Genomic DNA, 21,314 nt, shown 5'->3' on the forward strand with positions numbered 1-21,314 from the left:
CCAAGAGAAAAGAGCAGCATGAGGCTAATAAGAGGGCCCACAACGGTGGACAAGATTGTGTGGAACCAAGGAGAAGAGAAAAACCAATCCTGGTACCAACCTTGTTCTTCATCGAAATGTTTTTGAAAATCTTTTATACTATCACCAATATGTTGAACGCTGTCTCTAACTAATCCAGTTTTGTCTTTAAAAATACAACATTGTTCCTTAAGGGCTACACAGACTCCCCCCTCTTTCATAAGGGCAAAATCTAAAGCACGACGATTTTGGAGAACAACATCAGCAAGGGAACTAACAGTATCTGTGAGAAATTGCAGACTAGTTTTGATTTCATTAATGTTTTGTTTTACTGCTTGAGTAAGAGTACGGAAATTGGATTGAGAGGATACAAGAGAGTAGATACCAGTGCTAGCGCCAGTAGCAGCGCCAACAGCAAGGAGAACTGCAAGTGTAACGGAGGTGAAGGGCTCACGACGGTGTCTAGTGAGGGATTGAGAAGAATGTGGATAAGGTGAAGTGCCTGTAGAGGGAAAAGTATATTTTGAATGAATGGTGATTTTTGGAATGAGAATAACGAGAATACAGTAATTATGTGAAAGGAGAAAAGAGGAACGAATGATGAAAGGAGTAAGGCCAGAAGCACAGGCAAAATAAGTACCATTGGGGGCTAACAGATAAATTTCTGAAGAGGAAGAATTAGAGAGGTCAATAGTGTTGTTGCACACATTAAGTAGTTGGCTGGGGAGCAGGGAGTTGTTAGGCTTGAGGCAGAGGCCAGAGCCTACGACTTGTCCGACTGTAATGCCATGTTGAGGTTGTGTGTTCCAACGGAGGTCGGAGGGGTCGGAGGTAGCGGAAAGGTTGCCAAACACTGCAACACCTTCATAGAAAGGAGGTTGAGGAGAAAAACAAAGCCAACATCTTTCATAGGCAGGATCTGTAAGGGCAAGAGCAGAAGCATTCATGAGATTGAGAATAACCTGAGAGGACGGAGAAGGACCTGAAGGCATAGTGAGCTGTCTGAGAGAAGGAGAGGCAGATGGAAGAGGATAAGGAGGAGAAGGCATGTGTGATGGACCTGAATGAGGATGAAGAAAGGTGTTAGGACCAACGGCGAGGGGGTGAGAATTCGGCAACTGTTTAAGTAAACGGAGGGAAAAAAGAAGTCTAGGGTCGGTACGCCTAACGTAAAGTCTGAGTCCCCATTGTACGGGTTGAGTCCAGTGATGCTGACGTCCAGCAGCAGTAAATTCGATGATGAGGGGGTTACACCAACCACGGGTAGCAGAGGATGCATCACAGTTCAGAAAAGGAGGAGTTGGGGGGCGTGAAACGGTGATGAAGTCCCAGGAGGAAGAGGGTTTTCAATAAGCAGTTCCGGTGGTTTCACAGCCCCAGGAGGCGCAAAAGTGTTGGTTATGAGCGCCACACTTATAGTCGCTGGAACGGGGCCGGTGGTGACCAGGGCAGACGTAGAAGGTGGTGAAGGGGTGGCGTAGTACATCACGGCGAATAACAGAGTTGCAGCCACCACTAGCAGGGGAGTAATAGTCATCGGGGTCAACAGCACGAGGTTGAGGCAGGCGGAAATTGGAGGTGCCCCAGTATAGGCTTGCACCCATGGCTAGGGCACAAAGGTCGACTTGCAAGACCGGCCAAGGGATGGAGGTAGAGAGGATGGAGGTTGTTGGTGGCATCGGTGGGCATCCAAGGCAGCTAGGCAGAGTGTCTAATTCAGCATTGTCAAAGGTGGAGTCAGTTAGAAACAGGTTTGCAGGAATGGCGTCTAGCAGGAGGTTTATAAGAAAACAGCTTGGCAGGAGGCAAAATGGTTACTTCATATAAAAATTAAGAATTTACTTAGTTTTTTGGCTTGGGTATACAGGCAGAAAACATTAGCAATTTACATTACACTAGTTATTTTTGAATACCACGGGAATGTTATTTGACCTCTGTTAGACTTTGGCATAAAAGAAAATTTATAATTAACAATTGCTAATTAAAAAAAAATTTTTTTTAACTGAATATAAAGGATTTTTCTTAAACTTCTAGTTATTATGTTAAAGCTGGATGCTATTTTTTAGCCATAAATACATATTCTATAGGCTTGAACTTACACATAGCAGGAAAGCCAGGTGACTGCAAAGTCCAGAAATTCTCCAGGGAAAAGTTATCCCCGATGGCCATTGAGAAATCTGGGGTTTGCCATTCTCCACACCCTCCGCCATGTTCTTAGAAGGACAAAGCTAGCTTAATACATAATTTTTAACACATGATTTTTAGTTGTAAGATGCCAGTCTGTGAACTGACCAGACTGAACCAGGTTGAAAAAATTAATTGAAATTTAAAAAATGGATAAGGCTTTAAAAATTGTATTATTATAAAATGTAGAGATAACAAATAAACAGACAAAACAAAACAACACTAAACACAACATTTTACACTTGTGGCCACTTTCATTCATCACAACAGACACATAAACAGACAAAAGGATTGATTTAAGACTTATTTATAAAAAATTGACAAGCGCTTTTAAATATTTAGCTAACATGTTTGTGAGAAGAAGAGAAAAAAAATTTTGTAGAAAAACTTTTTTAGTGTTGAGAAGTACTTAATGTAGATGGAGTGGAACTTTGCTGAAAATAAATTTTAAGGTTTAGATTTAACACAAAACATTTTTAAAACAACTTTAATTTGAAGTTTAAAACATTAAGTAAAATGGTTAATGAGCACTGTAGAAGGAGTCTCTACTTGGAAGTATGAAATGATTTGCTGTAAATGAATAGGTTTTCTTTAAATTGGTTTTGCAGTAGAACAGTAAGACAGCTGCAATAAAGTGTTAAAATTTTTATGATTAAACACAATAGCATGAACTATGATTATTAAAGGTATAAAAACTGATTTTTTAAAAAACAAACAACTGTTTTTACTATGAAGACTTTAAGTGAATAATTTGTAAAAAATATTATATACCAAATTAACTAAATGCTTAGATTATTATAAAATATAGTTAAAGACATCTGATGCATTTACACACCTAGAACTTAAGACTAAAATTATATTTAATACTAGTTAATTTGCTTATAAAGTTTAGTTACTTTTATATATTACTTATAAAATTATATATAATATATTTTTTATTTATATTATTTTTTCACTGCGACACAAATATACAGATTTGTATAATGTGCTGATATTTTGAATGCACTTAAAATAATAGTTCTTTCAATGCAGAAATAAAGAACAACCATTGCTGTAGCACAAAGTTAAAACTAAGGGTACTATAAAGCACACCTAGGTGTTCACTGTGCATTAAATTAACTATATTGTTTAAAAAGGCTAACCACATTATTTTTCACATAATTTTGTAAATACTTTAAAAATTAAAATAAAACTTTTAATAGAAATATAAGATTTAAATTTAACACTTTTGTGTTCGTTTGGATTTTAAAACACAAAGAAGTTTTTCTTTTACCAACATTTTGTTATCTGTAAAGTGACAGAATTATGACCTTGCTCTAAAATTTTCTGAGAGGCATGGAAAAAAAAAGTTTATTGCCCTTATCTTCCTGTTGCTTTTTAATGTTTTAATAATTACTTTACACCACTTAATGCACTAAACCTAATAACACATATCTGACGAAGTGTAGGGCTGACAAGGTGAAGCAGAGTTTTTCACTGATAACTCGGGGAGGGGCCAGCACAGTTAACAGCAGGAAGGCTAGAGGCAAATTATTTACAGTCAGCAGGGTGTAATGATATAGAGAAGAAAAAAAAAGCAATCTTTTAAGATTAATTACTAATTTATTGGAATTAGAGGGAATGGCAACCGAAGAGGGGAGTCTGGGTTGCAAAAGCACCATGGGGATCATGGTTTTATTAATTGATTTGAGAATATGCAAGAGATGCTACTTTTTAGATTTCTTTTGAATAACAAAGATTGGGTATTTCAAGGTGAAATGGAAGGCTTAAAGTGGGAGTGGCAGGGCCTGAGCTGGCTGTTTCCCAAGGCTGGCAGGAAAGAGGCTGAAGGAGGCTGAGGGCTGGTTTGAGCAAAATTGTCCTGAGTAAAAGGTACATTAGGCTCAGAAGTTTTAACAGCAAAGTGTAGATATCGCAAGGTTTTATGGCTTAGCAGATGATACTTTGTAATTATCCTACTCACTGTGCCCTTAGAATTTTTTGTAGGCACTGCAGCAGTTTCTGTTTTATGGCACTCAGCCTGACTTTTATAGTTTGTTTCTTTGAATTCTCAAGAGGGGGGGCTTGGCCGTGGAATTCAGTGGGCAAAGGACAGACAGCTATAGATTTAGGAGGGCGGGGGAAAGCCTGAAGGGCAGAAACTTGTGAATTAAGAGAAGCAGCCTGTTTTTGAAGGCTTAAGATTTGTTTAAGATTTTTAATGTGGCCAAGTAGCTTCATATCTATAGCTTTAAGAGGGGGAGCGGTGAGAGGAGGGAATCTGCCATGGTTAGGGACTGAGCGTCTTGGGCATTTAGAATTTTTCCCCTGGGGTGCGGGGGATCAGTGGGAGGCGTTTGAGAAGGTAGCTGCGGAGGCTGCTGAGCAGGCGGGGAGGGGGGGGGGGAGACTTTTTCCATTAGGGAGAAAGACAGGAAAGGTAGTAGCACTGGTTTTTGAGCTAAGAGCATTATCAAGTTTGTTAGAGAGGTGAGACACCATGGATGTAATTGTGGTGAGTTGGGAGCTTAAGTCAGAAAGGGGGGGGGGGAAGAAAGCAGCAACAGTTTGTTGCCGCGTGTGGGGGAGCTGCTGGAATGCTGGCTCTGGGGAGCGACTTCCAGGCATAGAGGGCAGCAAGAGCCATGTTGGCAAGCTGGGACCTGGAAAGTGTGCTGTACCTTTAAGGTATGAAAAGAGGCGAGGCCAGCTATAAGAGCTTAGAGATCAGGATTCCTGCCTATCTGCAAGGGCTTTGCAGCGGAAAAAAAAAGTTAACTTCCCAAGAGACAAAGAGTTCAGCTTTTAGATTCTAAGCAGGAGAGCGTGTAAGGGGCTTGGGGGCCATAGGAGGTTACGGCTTGAAACGGCTCTTTGAGGCTTTTCCAATTAAAGGCTTTGTATTGTTGCAATTGCTGGCTAAGGAGGGGAGGGTGGTGAAACAGGGACGGAGCTGAAGCTAGGGAAGTGAAGGGCTGTTTAGGATTTTGCACAGAGGGTGCAGCGGCAGAAGTAAAGATGAAGGGTTAGAAGAGGAAGGAAACTGAGAGACAGAGTCAGAGCGAGAGGGAGCCCAGGAACACTAGATTTCTGGTAAACATCATGAACAAACATTAAAAAATTACAAATATCTTTTTTGGTAACCTCTATATGTCTGGCTTTCAACTCAGACTGTATATATTTAATGAATTTAAGTTCAATACTCAACGAAACACCCATGGAAGTGAAGCCAACGGGCGAAGCCCCAAGAGCCAATCAGGGGCGGTGATCAGAACGACTGAAAAAACTGCAGTTTAAATATTTGATTAAGGCTAACTCGTTTCAACGCTTACCCGGATGGGGTATTCCCGCGATTTATGAAACAGCTCCGGACTCGCCGACCCGTAGTCGTTCGGGGTGTGGCGGTGGTCTTCGAGCCCAGCGTTGGGCGCCAAAATGCGGTGTCCTGAAGCCCCCCCAGGGGGGACCCGGCCAGCAGGAATTAGCTGGAAAGGCTTCTCAGACAACCGCACTCCTATTTTGCTGAGTAGAAGAGCAACCACACCTGTAAAAAATCTGAAAGAGGTTAATAATAAAGACCCAAGGCAGCGTCTCACTGTTCAAGGGTACCTTTATTGGCTACAGTTCCTTCTTATATAGTGAAGGAGAAGGGGGCAGTACAAAGGTGATGTCAGTCATACTTTTGGCGCGAAGGCCCATACAAGGCAAGAATATATTTCAGGTTTCAAGGAACAAAGAAAGTTAGGCATTCTCTAAATAAGGAAGTGGGCAGTGGGCTAGGGGGCTGGATGACCTTCAAGTTATGATGAACGTGCTGTTTCCATGGAAATTTCTAGTGACCTTCCAGCTGCATTCCTAATTGCTTAACTATCAGGAGGTGGTGCAAGATGTGCCTGCCTCAGTGATCTTGAACAGACAATGTAGCATACATTTATTGATAATAGCCTAGTTCACTCCGAAATGTGGTCTTAAGGAGTGAGGCCTAGTTTCTGATAACGGTACCAGGCAGCTTTTGCTCTCCTCCGGGCTAGAGCTAATTATATCTACAGTTGCACATTCCTTTCTCTATAGCTCAAAAACTTACAGCAAGACTGCAAAATAGCTTTTAGGTGAAAAGCTGGAATATGGCAGAAAGAACAGCAAAATGGCCTCAAACAAGTCAGTCCCCAACAACTAGCAATATGGAAGATGCTCAAAGAACTCAAAGAAACCATGGATCGAGTTGAACAAAACACTAATAAGAACGAAGAAAATATGAAGACAGAAATCACAAAACTCCAAACTGAAGTAACATGTCAACTAACAGGCCTGAAAAACTCAGTAAACAAAGTGAATGACAAAATGGATAAGCTCTGGGACAGGGTATCAGAAGCTGAGAATAGACTTGGTGCTGTGGAAGATGACATACATAAAAATTCCATACGGCAGGAGAGATTGGAAAAAAAAACTTAAAGCAAATGAACAGACAATGGAAAAATTAGTCAAAGAATGGGAACAGATGAAAATAGAAGTCTATGATAAGATCAACAGAAACAACTTAAGAATCATTGAAGTCCCAGAGACCCAGGAAGAAAACTTCCAGGAAGAATCAACAGTCAAGAACATCATTAAAGAGAAACTTCCAGAGCTAAAGAATATATATGATCAAATCCTGCATGCTCGAAGAGTACCAACCAAAAGAGACCCCAGAGAAACCACCCCAAGACACGTCCTAGTCACAATGATGAATCCCACAGATAGAGACAGAATTCTGAAAACCGCATGATCAAAAAGGGAAATTACATTCAAGGGAGCATCCTTGAGATTTACAGCAGACCTGTCACCAGAAACACTCAATGCCAGAATGCAGTGGTGGGATATTGTGACAAGACTGAATGAAATGAAAGCTTCACCTAGAATACTGTACCCAGCAAAACTCACTTTCCGGTTTGATGGAAGAATACATAGTTTCACAGACAAAAATCAGCTCAGAAACTTTACAGATTCAAAACCAGTCCTAAGAGAAAAACGGAAAGACCTAATTTAAGACAATACTAACCAAAGGACACACCAAATTTTGATCTAAAGATGGCATTAAATCCCAGGACAATTCTTTCTCTCAATGTCAATGGAAGGCACCAGTTAAGAGACACAGAGTGGCTAAATGGATCAAAAAACTCAATCCAACCTTCTGCTGCTTACAAGAAACACCCTTGAATAATTAGAACAAACATAGACTCAAAATAAAAGGCTGCAGAAAAATTATCCAAGCAAACAACACCCATAAAAAAGCTGGAGTAGCCATACTAATATCAGATAATGCAAACATTATACTCAGGAAGTTTCTAAGGGACAAAGATGGACATTTTATATTAATCAAGGGGTATGTAGAGCAGGAAGAAATCACTCTCCTAAACATATATGCACCGAATGAGGGGCCAGCAAAATATTTAATACAACTGTTGTCAAATCTGAAAAATGATATTAATAACAACACAATAATTGTGGGGAAGCTCAGCACAGCTTTGTCAATACTGAATTGGTCAACCAGACTGAAACCCAACAAGAATATAAGAGACCTGAAAAGAGAAATGGAAGAAAGAGGCCTAGTGGATATATATAGGACACACCATCCCCAGAAACCTGGATACACATTCTTCTCCAATGTACATGGGACATTCTCCAGGATAGACTACATGCTGGCACATAAAACATAACTCCATAATATCAAGCAGATAGAAATTTTGCAGACTACCTTCGCTGACCACAAGGCTCTGAAATTATTTGTGAATTCCAAAGAGACTCAGAAGAAAAACTTTAACACCTGGAATTTTTTTTTTTTTTGGTTTTTGGGCCACACCCTGTGACGCTCAGGGGTTACTCCTGGCTATGCGCTCAGAAGTTGCTCCTGGCTTCTTGGGGGACCATATGGGACGCCGGGGGATCGAACCGCGGTCCGTCCTAGGCTAGCGCAGGCAAGGCAGGCACCTTACCTCCAGCGCCACCGCCCGGCCCCAAAACCTAGAATTTAAACAGCCTCATACTCAATAACCAATGGGTCCGAGATAAAATCAAGGAGGAAATCAAAAGGTTCCTGGAAACAAATGACAATAAAGACACAAACTATCAGAACTTATGGGACACAGCAAAACCAGTACTAAGAGGAAAATTTATGGCTTTGCAAGCACACATCAGGAAGGAAAAAGGAGCTTACCTAAGTAGCTTAATGACACAGCTAATAGAACTAGAAAGTGCTCAACAAAAAGACCCAAAAAATAGGAAGACAGAAGGAAATAACAAAGCTGAGAGCAGAAATCAATGAAGTGGAAACCCAAAAAACAATCCGAAAGATCAACGAAAGCAGAAGTTGGTTCTTTGAAAAAATAAACAAGATTGATAGACCACTGGCAAACCTAACAAAGAAAGAGAGAGAGAAACTTGATAACTCATATTAGGAATGTAAAAGAGGATATCACTACTGATATGACAGAGATTCAAAGGGTAATCAGAAACTGCTTTGAGAAACTCTACGCCACTAAAAATGAGAACCTGGAAGAAATGGATACATTCTTGGACTCTTATAATCTTCCACGGTTGAAGGAAGAGGATGTAGCATATCTAAACACCCCCATCACCATTGATGAAATTAAAAGGGTAATCAAATGTCTACCCAAAAACAAAAACCCAGGCCCAGATGGATTCACTAATGAATTCTTTCAAACTTTCCAAGAGGAACTACTACCAATCTTGGCAAGACTCTTTCATGAAATTGAACAAACGGAAACACTTCCAAATAGCTATTTCTGAAGCCAACATCACCTTGATACCTAAACCAGACAGAGATGCTATGAAAAAAGAAAATTACAGACTAATATCACTGATGAATGCAGATGCAAAGATCCTCAACAAAATCCTGGCAAATAGGATTCAATGCCTCATTAAGAAGATCATCCACTATGATCAAGTAGGTTTCATCCCAGGAATGCAAGGATGGTTTAACATCCATAAATCTATCAACATAATACACAACATCAACAACAAGAAAAATAAAAACCACATGATCATATCAATAGATGCAGAGAAATTATTTGATAAGGTCCAACATCCATTCTTGATAAAAACTCTCAGCAAGTTGGGAATAGAAGGAACCTTTCTCAATATATTTAAGGCCATCTACCACAAACCAGTGGCAAATATTATCCTCAACAGAGAAAAACTAAAATCCTTCCCTCTAAATTCTGGCACAAGACAAGGCTGTCCTCTCCCACCACTCCTATTCAACATAGCCCTGGAAGTACTAGCTATAGCGATTAGGCAAGAAAAAGATATCAAGGGAATCCAGATAGGAAAGGAAGAAGTCAAGCTCTCACTGTTTGCAGATGACATGATACTCTACTTAGAAAACCCTAAAGACTCTACCACAAAGCTTCTAGAAATAATAGACTCATATAGCAAGGTGGCAGGCTACGAAATTAACACACAAAAATCAATGGCCTTTCTATACACCAATACTAATAAGGAAGAAATGGACATTAAGAAAACAACCCCATTCACAATAGTTCCACACAAACTCAAATATCTTGGAATCAATTTGACTAAAAATGTGAAGGACCTATACAAAAAAAACTATAAAACTCTGCTCCAAGAAATAAGAGAGGACACACGGAAATGGAAATGCATACCCTGCTCATGGACTGGCAGGATTAACATAATCAAAATGGCAATACTCCCCAAGGCATTATACAGATTTAATGCTATCCCTCTAAAGATACCCATGACATTCTTCAAAGAAGTGGATCAGGCAATTTTGAAATTCGTTTGGAACAATAAACACCCTAGAATAGCTAAAGCAAACATTGGGAAAAAGAATATGGGAGGCATTACTTTCCCCAACTTTAAACTGTACTACAAAGCATTAGTTATCAAAACAGCATGGTATTGAAATAAGGACAGGCCCTCAGATCAGTGGAATAGGCTTGAATACTCAGAAAATGTTCCCCAGACATACAATCACCTAATTTTTGATAAAGGAGCAGGAAATCCTAAATGGAGCAGGGAAAGCCTTTTCAACAAGTGGTGTTGGCACAATTGGATAGCCACTTGCAAAAAATTGAACTTAGACCCCCAGCTAACATCATGTACGAAGGTAAAATCCAAATGGATTAAAGACCTCGATATCAGCCCCAAAAACATAAGATATATAGAACAACACATAGGCAAAACACCTCAGGACATTGAGACTACAGGCATCTTCAAGGAGTAAACTGCCCTCTCCAAGCAAGTGAAAGCAGAGATTCACAGAATGGAATATATTAAGCTGAGAAGCTTCTGCACCTCAAAGGAAATAGTGCCCAGGATACAAGAGCCACCCACTGAGTGGGAGAAACTATTCACCCAATACCCATCAGATAAGGGGCTAATCTCCAACATATACAAGGCACTGACAGAAATTTATAAGAAAAAACATCTAATCCCATCAAAAAATGGGGAGAAGAAATGAACAGACACTTTGACAAAGAAGAAATACAGATGGCCAAAAGACACATGAAAAAATGCTCCACATCACTAATCATCAGGGAGATGCATATCAAAACAACGACGAGATACCACCTCACACCACAGAGAATGGCACACATCACAAAGAATGAGAATAAACAGTGTTGGCGGGGCTGTTAAGAGAAAGGAACTCTTATCTTATGCTGGTGGGAATGCCATCTAGTTCAACCTTTATGGAAAGCGATATGGAGATTCCTCCAAAAACTGGAAATTGAGCTCCCATACGATCCAGCTATACCGCTCCTAGGAATATACCCTAGGAACACAAAAATACAATACAAAAACCCCTTCCTTACACCTATATTCATTGCAGCACTATTTACCATAGCAAGACTCTGGAAACAACCAAGATGCCCTTCAACAGATGAATAGCTAAAGAAAATGTGGTACATATACACAATGGAATATTATGCAGCTGTCAGGAGAGATGAAGTCATGAAATATTCCTATACATGGATGTACGTGGAATCTATTATGCTGAGTGAAATAAGTCAGAGAGAGAGAGAGAAAAAATGCAGAATGGTCTCACTCATCTATGGGTTTTAAGAAAAATGAAAGACATTCTTGCAATAATAATTTTCAGACACAAAAGAGAAAAGAGCTGGAAATTCCAGCTCACCTCAGAAAGCTCACCACAAAGAGTGATGAGTTTAGTTAGAGAAATAACTACATTTTTAACTGTCCTAATAATGAGAATGTATGAGGGAAATGGAAAGCCTGTCTAGAGTACAGGCGGGGGTCGGATGGGGAGGAGGGAGATTTGGGACATCAGTGATGGGAATGTTGCACTGGTGATGGGTGGTGTTCTTTACATTACTGAAACCCATTCACAATCATGTATGTAATGAAGGTGTTTAAATAAAAAAAAACATGTTGCTTTTGGTCTTCCTAAAAATGTATTATTTTCAATTATATCAACTATATAATGCATTTTATTTAAATAAATTAAAATAAAAAGAAAGAAAAAATAAAAATTAATAAAATTGAGGCCTTTTGAAGTAGTCCCCATTTGTTTTCTATTTGTTATTATATCTCAATTAGTTGGTATTTTCCTTTGAGGAGGGGCTTGAATTTTGGAATTGAATAAATTAAAGGCAGGAGAGCTGAGCTGGGCCTGTCATCTTGTTTTCATTTGTTGGAGCCACTGGCTTTTGGATGAATAGCTTGCAGTGTAAATTTTCTTGCCTGCTATTTCCTCAATATTATGTATGGATTAATTATTTCCTGAGAATTATCAACGTACAATCTTCTCCTGTACTCCCCGGACAGGCGGTATAATATATTCTTTTTTATTTTGGGAACTTTAATACAACTAGACCTCAACCCAACTCCCAAAGAACGTCTATTTACAATTGAGTTTCAGTCATACAGTGTACAACACTTTTCACCAGTGCACATTTCCCACATGTCCCCAGTTTCCCTCCTACCCTCCTCATGCCCTCTCCCCTGCCTGCCTCTGTGGCTCTTGATTCCCAGGTTGCTTAATCCAAGATACAAATCCCTATTTTCTCCATTTACCTTCATAATAATTACTCAAATATCTTATTAAAATTGGTCTTTTCTCTTAAAAAGGAAAGGGTTTCAGACACTGGACACTTCTCCTGAAAGGATCGGTAGTCCAGATGCTGCTCCGATGCAGAGAAATGAAGAGACAGTCACTCAGGCAAAAGCTCAAGTGGGTTTTTATTCCGGCTGGCCAGGGTCCAGTGCCTGTCCAGAACCAAACAGAGGCAAAGGACCACATGGCTTTCTTTGTTCATCCTTATATACCATAAGAAGGGGAGAGGGGATAGGGACGATTTCCTTATAAGGGCATAACATCCGCTAAGACATTCTGCTAAGGTAATACAAGTTCCTTGTAAGAGCATAATATCCGCTAAGACATTTTGAGGTAGCACAAGGTATCACGGAGCTTAGGGTTGGTATAAGCTTCCTTTTTAGGACAAAAAGGGTTAGATTAAAAAAAAGCAGGTGTAAGCATAGAAAATTTCAGAATTCTGGTTATGAAAACCTGACTGTTAAGTTCCATGAGCTAAAGCAGTGGGGGCTGATATAACTAGTTGTTGACTTCGCTTTTCAATCCCCACTTCTTGTAGTAAGGCTTCTAATCCTAGAAGCCATTGTGATAGGGGCCCTCCATCTCCTGATATTTCTGGTCAGAATTGCCTGCGTGAGCTAATTTTTGGTACTGTTTGTGTAATACCATGAGCTTGACTTCCCCAACCTGGGCCTGAATGAATGTATTGAGGCAATTAGTTATGCATGGCCTGATGGCTACCAGGAGTAGGAGGCCCAAAATGGGGCCCCAGAAGAGGTATCAGATAGGGGAGAATCCCACCCCATAAAGACCATAAAGGACCATCTAATAGCTCCTTTTTTCTTTTGGCCAGCTCCTCTTGATGGTGTCTAATTCTGTCTTGCACTACTCCCTATTTGTTAGTATAGAAACAACAGTCTTCTTGTAAGGCCATGCATAGCCCTCCTTTCTCTGCCAAGATTAAATCTAACCCTAGCCTGTTTTGTAATACCACTTCAGCCAAGGAGTCGAGCTGGTCCTGCAGATCATTAATAGATTTATATACCATCTTCACATCTGAAATTAACTGTTGCGAGAGCCTGTTATACCTGTCTATTGATATTGCTAGCCCTGCTCCCCCAGTGGCCAGGCCCACAACCCCCCTTATCCATAGTCTGGGTAAGAGGGTATCATTCTTTTTTTAATATATATTTTACTTAAATAACATGATCATAGTAGGGTTACAGTCATAACCAGAACACCACCCTACACCAGTGTAACATTACCCCTCCCCCCTTCCCATCCCCTGCCTGTATTCGAGACAGGCATTCTACTACAGTTATTTGTTTTTAAGTTCAGTAAGTTGTATTTTTTCCTTTAAAGGATAAGAGTAAAAAAATATAATAAAGGTGTGATAGTGGCAATCACCGTTGTTTGCATAGGTTCAGAAAAATGGTGAAAATGAAAAAATCCTTAACCTGATTACAAAAAGGCCTCAGCACAGAAGTTTATTGGCATAAGACCGATTCTGGGTTCCAGGCATACCAGTCCATCCAACTTGAGTCATTCTCAAGGTCCCGGTGAAACTTTTTCACACTTTGATTATTGTTGGTATCAGATTTTTATATTTAAGGACTCTGGATTCTGTGCATTTCTTTCATCGATGTCAGGCTGATGTGGAGCATCCTCTAGTTTCAGCATACCATTCAATGCAGAGCGATCTGCCCTGCATGCAGACTGTTGCTGAGTCATCTGGGTGTTGGGAGCACTCTTTGGAGTAAGTCAATGCCAAAGCAGTGGTAGGTTTTCCCTGGTAGAGGCTTGGATCCTGGTAATGCTATAGACAATTGTGGTTGTTTCCATAGATGGTATCCATTGTTCAGGTGTGTGTGGGTGATGCCCATTCTTCTGAGGCCTGAGCCAAATCATTATGCCAATGTTCAGGGTAAATGGCCTAATTACATTACCAAATTTGTGTTCCCATCTCTACTAGATAAGAACTTGTTTGCATATGTATTATTTTCCCATTTTAATGTGCCTATGCAAAAGAGAATCAATGCCACAAGATATTGTTGGTGCATCTGGGGGCCAACGAATAAAGTCCAACATTCCCCGTAACTTGGTACATACATGAAATCTATACAGAGATACTCTTCTACCAGTATTGCTTATAAAACAGATCTCAAAGAGGGAAAATCAAACAATCAAATAACAAATCCAGTAGGCAAAATTGTCACTATATGAGAATATTCGAAAAGAGTTATAGATGTTAAGGGAATACATCTGAGATATACAAAACAGATAAACGTGAGCCTTTTATGTTTTAAAAATAGTCAAGAGGGAGGGGGTAGTTTTTGAGACACCACTTTGGTCTGTGATTTGGACAAGCGAGGAGAGCATGGAGCCGTGTCCTCACGTTGTGGCCTGCTGAATCTTCTGACTCCCCGAGAGGTGTTTGCTTCCTAATTGCTGGAAGTTGAAAGTTCAGCAGTCCCTTCCCAGCCCCTTGCAGGAACAAGGAAGCCTGGGGTCTCTTTTAAATTGCACCTCACCGGAACCCACTTGCTGGGACCCTGAGCAGTTGTCCAGGAATAACCCTGGGGATGGGGAGGAAGGAGAGAGAAGGCTGTGGGGTACAGCCGAGGCTGCATCTTTACCTTATCTTGGCCAAAAAACCTACAGCATGGAACCTTGCCTAGATGCATTGCCTGCTGAAGCTTCAGACTCCACCAAAAAAATTACTGTGAAAGATAAGTAATCCACCTTGGCCAAAAACAAATCCTTAGTACAGAAAAATGGTTAAATGTGGGGTAACAAGAGATGGGAGTGAACCTGCATGGCGTTCAGATAACGACAAGCAGATAAAAAACAATAATATCGAGACCTCCATACGTGCCAGGGGCCTCTTGGCCTGGCCTAAGGTGGGGGGGCCCGGACCTGGGTCACCCGACCCCCCTCTCCCTCTCTCCTCCGGATCTCCAGGTGGGTTCCTGGGAGGAGCTGATGGGGCACCCTGGGTTTTCCCCACTCCCAGGCCGGCTGCAGAGGTTGGCCTGGGGTGGGGCTTGAACTCCTGTCCTTGGGCCTGGGAGGGTCTTCCTCCCTTCCTAGAGCAGGATTTTTAGCCGGCACGGGCGGGCACCTGGCAGACCTCCGTACGTGCCAGGGGCCTCTTGGCCTGGCCTAGGGTGGGGGGGCCCGGACCTGGGTCACCCGACCCCCCTCTCCCTCTCTCCTCCAGATCTCCAGGTGGGTTCCTGGGAGGAGCTGATGGGGCACCCTGGGTTTTCCCCACTCTCAGGCCGGCTCCAGAGGTTGGCTTAGGGGGTGGAGTTTGATCTGGGGGGTGGCAGATAGCTGCTCAGCTATACTCAGGCTGTCACTGGCAATTTCATATCAGTCTACAGTTTGCAAACCACGTGGGGTTTGCAACCATCAGTACCCCAGATTTACCCTTCTTAACTTCAGTAACACACAGTTCTAATCTCTGACCAAAGACATACAGTGGATCTAACAATCCCAGAACTATTTAGAAGGACATAAATTGAACACATATTAAACACATATATCTTTTGAATATTTTATGGGTATTTTCTTTAACTGCTGTAACTCTCTATATATTCTTCTACCATGATGTTTCTATCCACTTTTCATCTTGTCTTTTCTTTGTAAGCTGTTCAGTAAGGATTGTTGGTGGAACTGTCCCTCAGTTGATGCCTATGATTGAACTATGTCATGGAAATTGCTGGTCTTGTTCCTATTGCCTCCAGATGCGCCAATAACACTTCATGGCATTGATCCTTGTTTGCATAGACACATTAAAATGGGAAAACACTATACATACAGATAAGTTCTTATCTAATAAATCTCAGTACAAGGTTCCTTACACCCTAAACATTGATATAATGACCTGGCACAGGCCTCAGAAGAATGGGCATCCTCCATTCACGCCGGAACCAGGCAAGCTATCTACGAAACATCTAAGGTCTTTTATAGCTACAGCTGGAAGCAGTCCTCTACCAGGAAAGACACTACAAAGGGTCTGACATTGACCTCCTAAAAAGAGACTTCCATTTACACTGAGAAGACTTGACAACAACAATGACCTGCTCTACAGGACATGGTTCTATTGCCCCTTAAGTGTGAGGTGAAACAAGAGGATGCTCTGCACCATCCTGACTGCAATATGGGATATGCAGACTCCAGGATCTTTAATACAGAAGCATGATATCAACAACAGAGACTATGTGAGGAATGGAGGTGTATTGCCACTACAGACGATGACTTGGATTGGACAAACTAGTTTGCCTGGAGCCTAGAGTCAGTCCTGTGCCAGGAAACTTCAGGGGTAGGGTCTCCTTGTATTTAGACCATAATTTTTCTTTCCATGCCCCTTATATTTTGGTGGGCCTATGCAAACAAATGCCACTCTAACACCGTTTTTTACTATGTTCCCTTGACTCCAATCCTTAAGAAAAACAATCCACTAAAACTTTTGAGGTTAACTTAAACTAGTAAGCATGTGCATGGAACTAGATAAATGTACTTTGCCCTCAATGTTTAAGGAGTTACATAAGTCTAATGTCTTTAGATTATATTGTGTGCTGCTAAGAAATAGTATGTACTACAACTGGGGATTTGAGGGACAAAGTAATTATATTGTACATGGGTTCAGTTTTGTTTTTCTTAATGTTCTTTGGCTGAAAGTTCAAGGCTGGGATATCGTCGATGGGACTACCGAGATTTCTGTTTATGGATGATTGTGCTTCCACTATAACTTTACCCTGTCCTCTTTCTTTGCATCTTTGTTGTCATAATTAAAATAAAAAATAAAATAAAACAATATCCATATACTACTCAAAAAGTTCCTCGCAGGGTAGCTAGCCCTCACGCGGTTGCACAATGAACAGGTTTAATAAGAAAAATACCCTGGTAAGTTCTAATGCCAGAACCTATTGTGCTGCTATTCCCACCTTGCTGCCTTGCCCAGCAATGTCGCCAGGCAAAGCCCTAGAGTACCGGAGGAAGGAGGTAGAGAGGTGCTGGGGTGACCCATGTCCCACACACCTTCCTAGGCTTGGTTACAGAGACTTTTGGCATGGCAGAGGGCTGCCAAACACCATGGGGTGACCCATGTCTCGCACCCCTTCCTAGGCCTGGTTACAGCGGCCTTTGGCATGGCGGAGGGCTGCCAAACTCCGTGCTGGCAGGACCTCCCGGCTCGGCTCCCAGGAAGCAAAGAGAGGGTGTCATTCTTTCTAGCTGCTGTGCAGTTATGGTCACTGCTGTAGGAACACCAGGACTGTCTGCCTTCTGTTTTGGTCCTATGAGCCGACTTAGCTGGATCTTCAGGGATTTCTTCCTATTCAGGCTGTGGATTTCACCACGATGATAAGGAGGTTTTTGCTTTCTTTTTTTTCAATCCTGCAACTTAAAGGGCTGTTGGGGTAGAGAGAACAATAGAACCCTAAATTTCAGTTGCCTTTCCTGCACTGGATCAGACAGAGATGAAGAAATTTCATATCTAGTAATAATTTTCTTACTTTTAACATTACCAAGGGAAGTATAATTTTTGCTCCTTTTCTTGCACTACCCATCTTTGTTAAATGTTAGGGTTGGTTTCTTTTTGCTACCTGTTCCAACCTCTGGGGTGGATAGGCATAATGTTATTTTTAATTGTCAACTTGGCTTATTAATTTCTGTGGCCTTTCTTTTTCCCTTATTTTCCTGGTAGCTTTTTCTGATGACTATTCTGCTTCATATTTTCCCTAGAGATTTCATTAAAGGGAACGTGGTCAAAGATCAATTTTCTGTAGCTACTTCAGGCTGGCAAGTGACTGTAGTTTCAATTTCTAGATAGGGTGAAATCTCATATTTCCCTAAATGAGCAGTTAACTGGTTTACTTCTGCAGTCTTAACACCTGAAAAGGATTAGAGTAATTAGATAGGGCAATATTACTTAACCCAATCAGGCCCTGAAGCAGTAAATGGAATAATTTGAAAATGCACAGCTGTCCTTATTGTCTGTAATGATACCACAAATTAAACACCAGTAATTAAAGCATTATAGTGTTATTAATAAACGCAGCTTTGAATTACATAAGTCAGACTAATGCTTGCATTTGCAATTTATGATCTGTTCTAGTACAACTAGTAAGAACATTTTCACATAAGTTACTTCAAAGAAGTGGGTTTTAAGTTAGGCCCACTAGAATTTTAATTAGCTACAAAAATAGTTTTTCTCTTTACCTTTACCTTGCACCTTGCCAAATATTTGAATAATTTTTGGCTCTTCCTTTGCACAATATACAGCATTGTTGGAGAAATATCCATCTGGGGCACCCTCACTACTTACAGAGCTTTTCTGAGGATAGGTTGTAGACACAGCAGGTTTATCATGTTGGTTGATGAGTTAGTCAGTTTAGCATGATGATTTTGTAGATGGCCGTGGGCATCTCATTCTCTATAGGAATTTCCAGAGGTGGCCTGTTTATTCCACTCCTCTTCAGGTTTGGAAAAAACTGACCTTAAATCCTCTTTTTTTCTTTTCTTGAGACTGAGGGTTGAAGATGAGAGCAGGGCCCACAGGTTGTGGACAGTTAGTGCAGATTCAGAAACTTCTAGAGAAATCTTCAATTTCCTTACTCACACCATTCATCTTGAGGTCTTCCCAGTCCTCACAGCCAAATGCTTAAGGATGCCTGCTTGTCACACCACCTCAACTCCAATTAGCCCTCTGAAAGAGGGCTTTGGGGTCCCCTCGCTAATTTTAAGATTTCCTGTCTGCATGGGGATCACTCCTCATGCAGAAAGGAAAGCCATCTGCTTGTATCTTGTGCAAAGCAACATGATGTCGTGGCATAAAATGGTACTGAAAGGTTTCTAGGAATAAAGAAAAGGCAAATATTACTTAACCATATAGAAAATAAAAGTTTACTTAGTCTTCTGGCCTCGATTTATAGGCAGAAGGCACCAGCAATTTATGTTACACAAATTAATTCTGAATACCAGGAAGAATGCTCACTACTTCTGGCAGATTTAGACTTTTAAAGAATTTATCATTAACAATCACCAATTTTCAAAAACTTTTAAACTGAGCCTTAATGATTCTTTTAAATTCTTGACTATTTTTAGATGTTTATAAGATTTCTTATCACACCATTCTTCACTCAATAGCATGAAAACACTATAACATGCTTAAAAACATTTACACTTCTTTTATGTTAACCTAAAGGCATATTAATAATGATCATTTAGTTTGATTATACAGATTTTTTTCTAGTACACATTTTGAATTCCTTTTGCACATCCTTAAACTTTCTGTATTCAGCCACTTTCCTTTCTGCGTGCAAGGCAAACGCCTACCTTCATGCTATTTTTTTTTCGGCCCCTTCTCTTTCGAATTTTTTTACTCATCCTCTGGGGGCAGTCTTGCTGCCAACGACCACCACATGCACCCAACTTAGAGCACCCAGCTTAGAGCCAGCCTTTTTTAAGGATCAGCTCCAAGTTAACAGCCTAGAACCCAGCACTTGGGCCCTAGGAACAGAAGCTTTCAATAGTTTACTGCCACCTTGGAACCACTTTGGTAAATATTCTTGCATCTAGCGGGACCAAATTTTTCTTATGGCACTTATTAAAGATATTTAACACAGTTATGTTGATTCCTTTCTTTAGATATTTACAACCTAGTACCATCAAAATTTTCACATTAAAGCTATTTTAAGACCCACCATTATTAATTTTGGTTAGATAAGCTTGAAATAGAATTGAGTTGCTTTAACAATAACATGCATTTCACAAAATTAACAATATTGTTTAAAAAAAACAACCACAATAACTTGCAACATTTTCCACCCAATTGTTCATCTTAAGAAACTTCTAAGTCAGAAAAATTTAAATGCTCATTTTTTTCCTTTTTGACTGCCAGCCTTTAACTAAATAAAGACTTTCTTCCTTAGCTCCAGTCCTTCCTTTGATATGTAAAGGAACCACTGGAATTACTCTGTCTACACCCACACCACCACCACACCACCAGATTAGTCTGGGAAGACAATAACTAGCCCCTGCCTTAAGGATGGGTGAATTCCTTTTTTTAGATAAACTCCAGTCTCTCCAGCACTTTTTTTCTTTCCAGCCAACAAGTGGCCAGTTAGCCTTTGCTCCTTTCTCTAGTCACATGTTCATCTTTTTCTGGCCTTAACTAACACATGGCAGAAAAGCTGGGTGATTGCAAAGTCCAGAAATTCTCCAGAGAACATTTATCCCCAATAGCCATTGAGAAATCTGGAGTTTACGATTTCCAACACCCTCTGCCATGTCCCTAGAATAACAAAGCCGGTTTAACACACAAGTTTTGGCCTAAGGAGAGGTAGCATTTTTTCTAGAGTTTCCCTCCATGCTTAAATCAGACAAAGAAAACACAGAACACAGAACCACAGACAAAAAAAAAAAAAAAAAAAAAAAAAAACAGACAGACTGGCAATGGGGCCACACTGGAACATTTCCAACGAATGCATTCATTAACACTTTTAGCCTTTAGAATCAAGTCACGATGGAATGACCCCCTAGCTGGCCATCCAACCTTAAAAGTGGTCCACTCTGCTGCACAGGTGATTTGCCACTTTCCTTTCTTGATGACTAGGGAACGATTTCGTGCACGAGTCCTTACTTCTGACCAGTGTTCCAGAGTAAGAGACAAAGGGGTGGTTTGCTGCTGACCCATAATGGGAGAAATAGAAAATCAAAGAAATAGATGAGGGAAAGATGGAATGGGACAAAGGAAGTGAAGAAAGAAGAGTTCAAGGAAATAAAGCCAACACAACCTACACACTTATACAAAAGGAAAAACAAAAATTCCAAAACAAAGATCTCCAATTAAAAGAAATAGGGGTCACCATGGCAGCCCAGGAACGTCTTCCCGCTGCAGCAAAATCAAACTCCTGGGGCGCCTCCAGGGTCGTGACCTATAGTTTTTGAACCCGTCAGTTCACTACCACCCAGAATCCACATCGAGTGGGGACTCTCAAGTCCTCAGCTACACTACCATTCCCCTATTTCCATTTCCAACACACATCAAATC

The 21,314-nt window shown here is 40.7% G+C and overlaps 1 non-coding gene across 1 annotated transcript; it reads right to left on the bottom strand.

Annotated features, from left to right (window-relative positions):
- Window positions 1-3,183: 3,183 nt before the first annotated feature.
- On the bottom strand, window positions 3,184-3,313 carry LOC125999705 (small nucleolar RNA SNORA22). The gene has a single exon (XR_007492185.1). It is a non-coding gene; the product is annotated as a small nucleolar RNA SNORA22 (small nucleolar RNA).
- Window positions 3,314-21,314: the final 18,001 nt, after the last annotated feature.

The sequence above is a fragment of the Suncus etruscus genome, chromosome X (genome assembly GCF_024139225.1).
Source record: "Suncus etruscus isolate mSunEtr1 chromosome X, mSunEtr1.pri.cur, whole genome shotgun sequence".
Taxonomy (NCBI): domain Eukaryota; kingdom Metazoa; phylum Chordata; class Mammalia; order Eulipotyphla; family Soricidae; genus Suncus; species Suncus etruscus.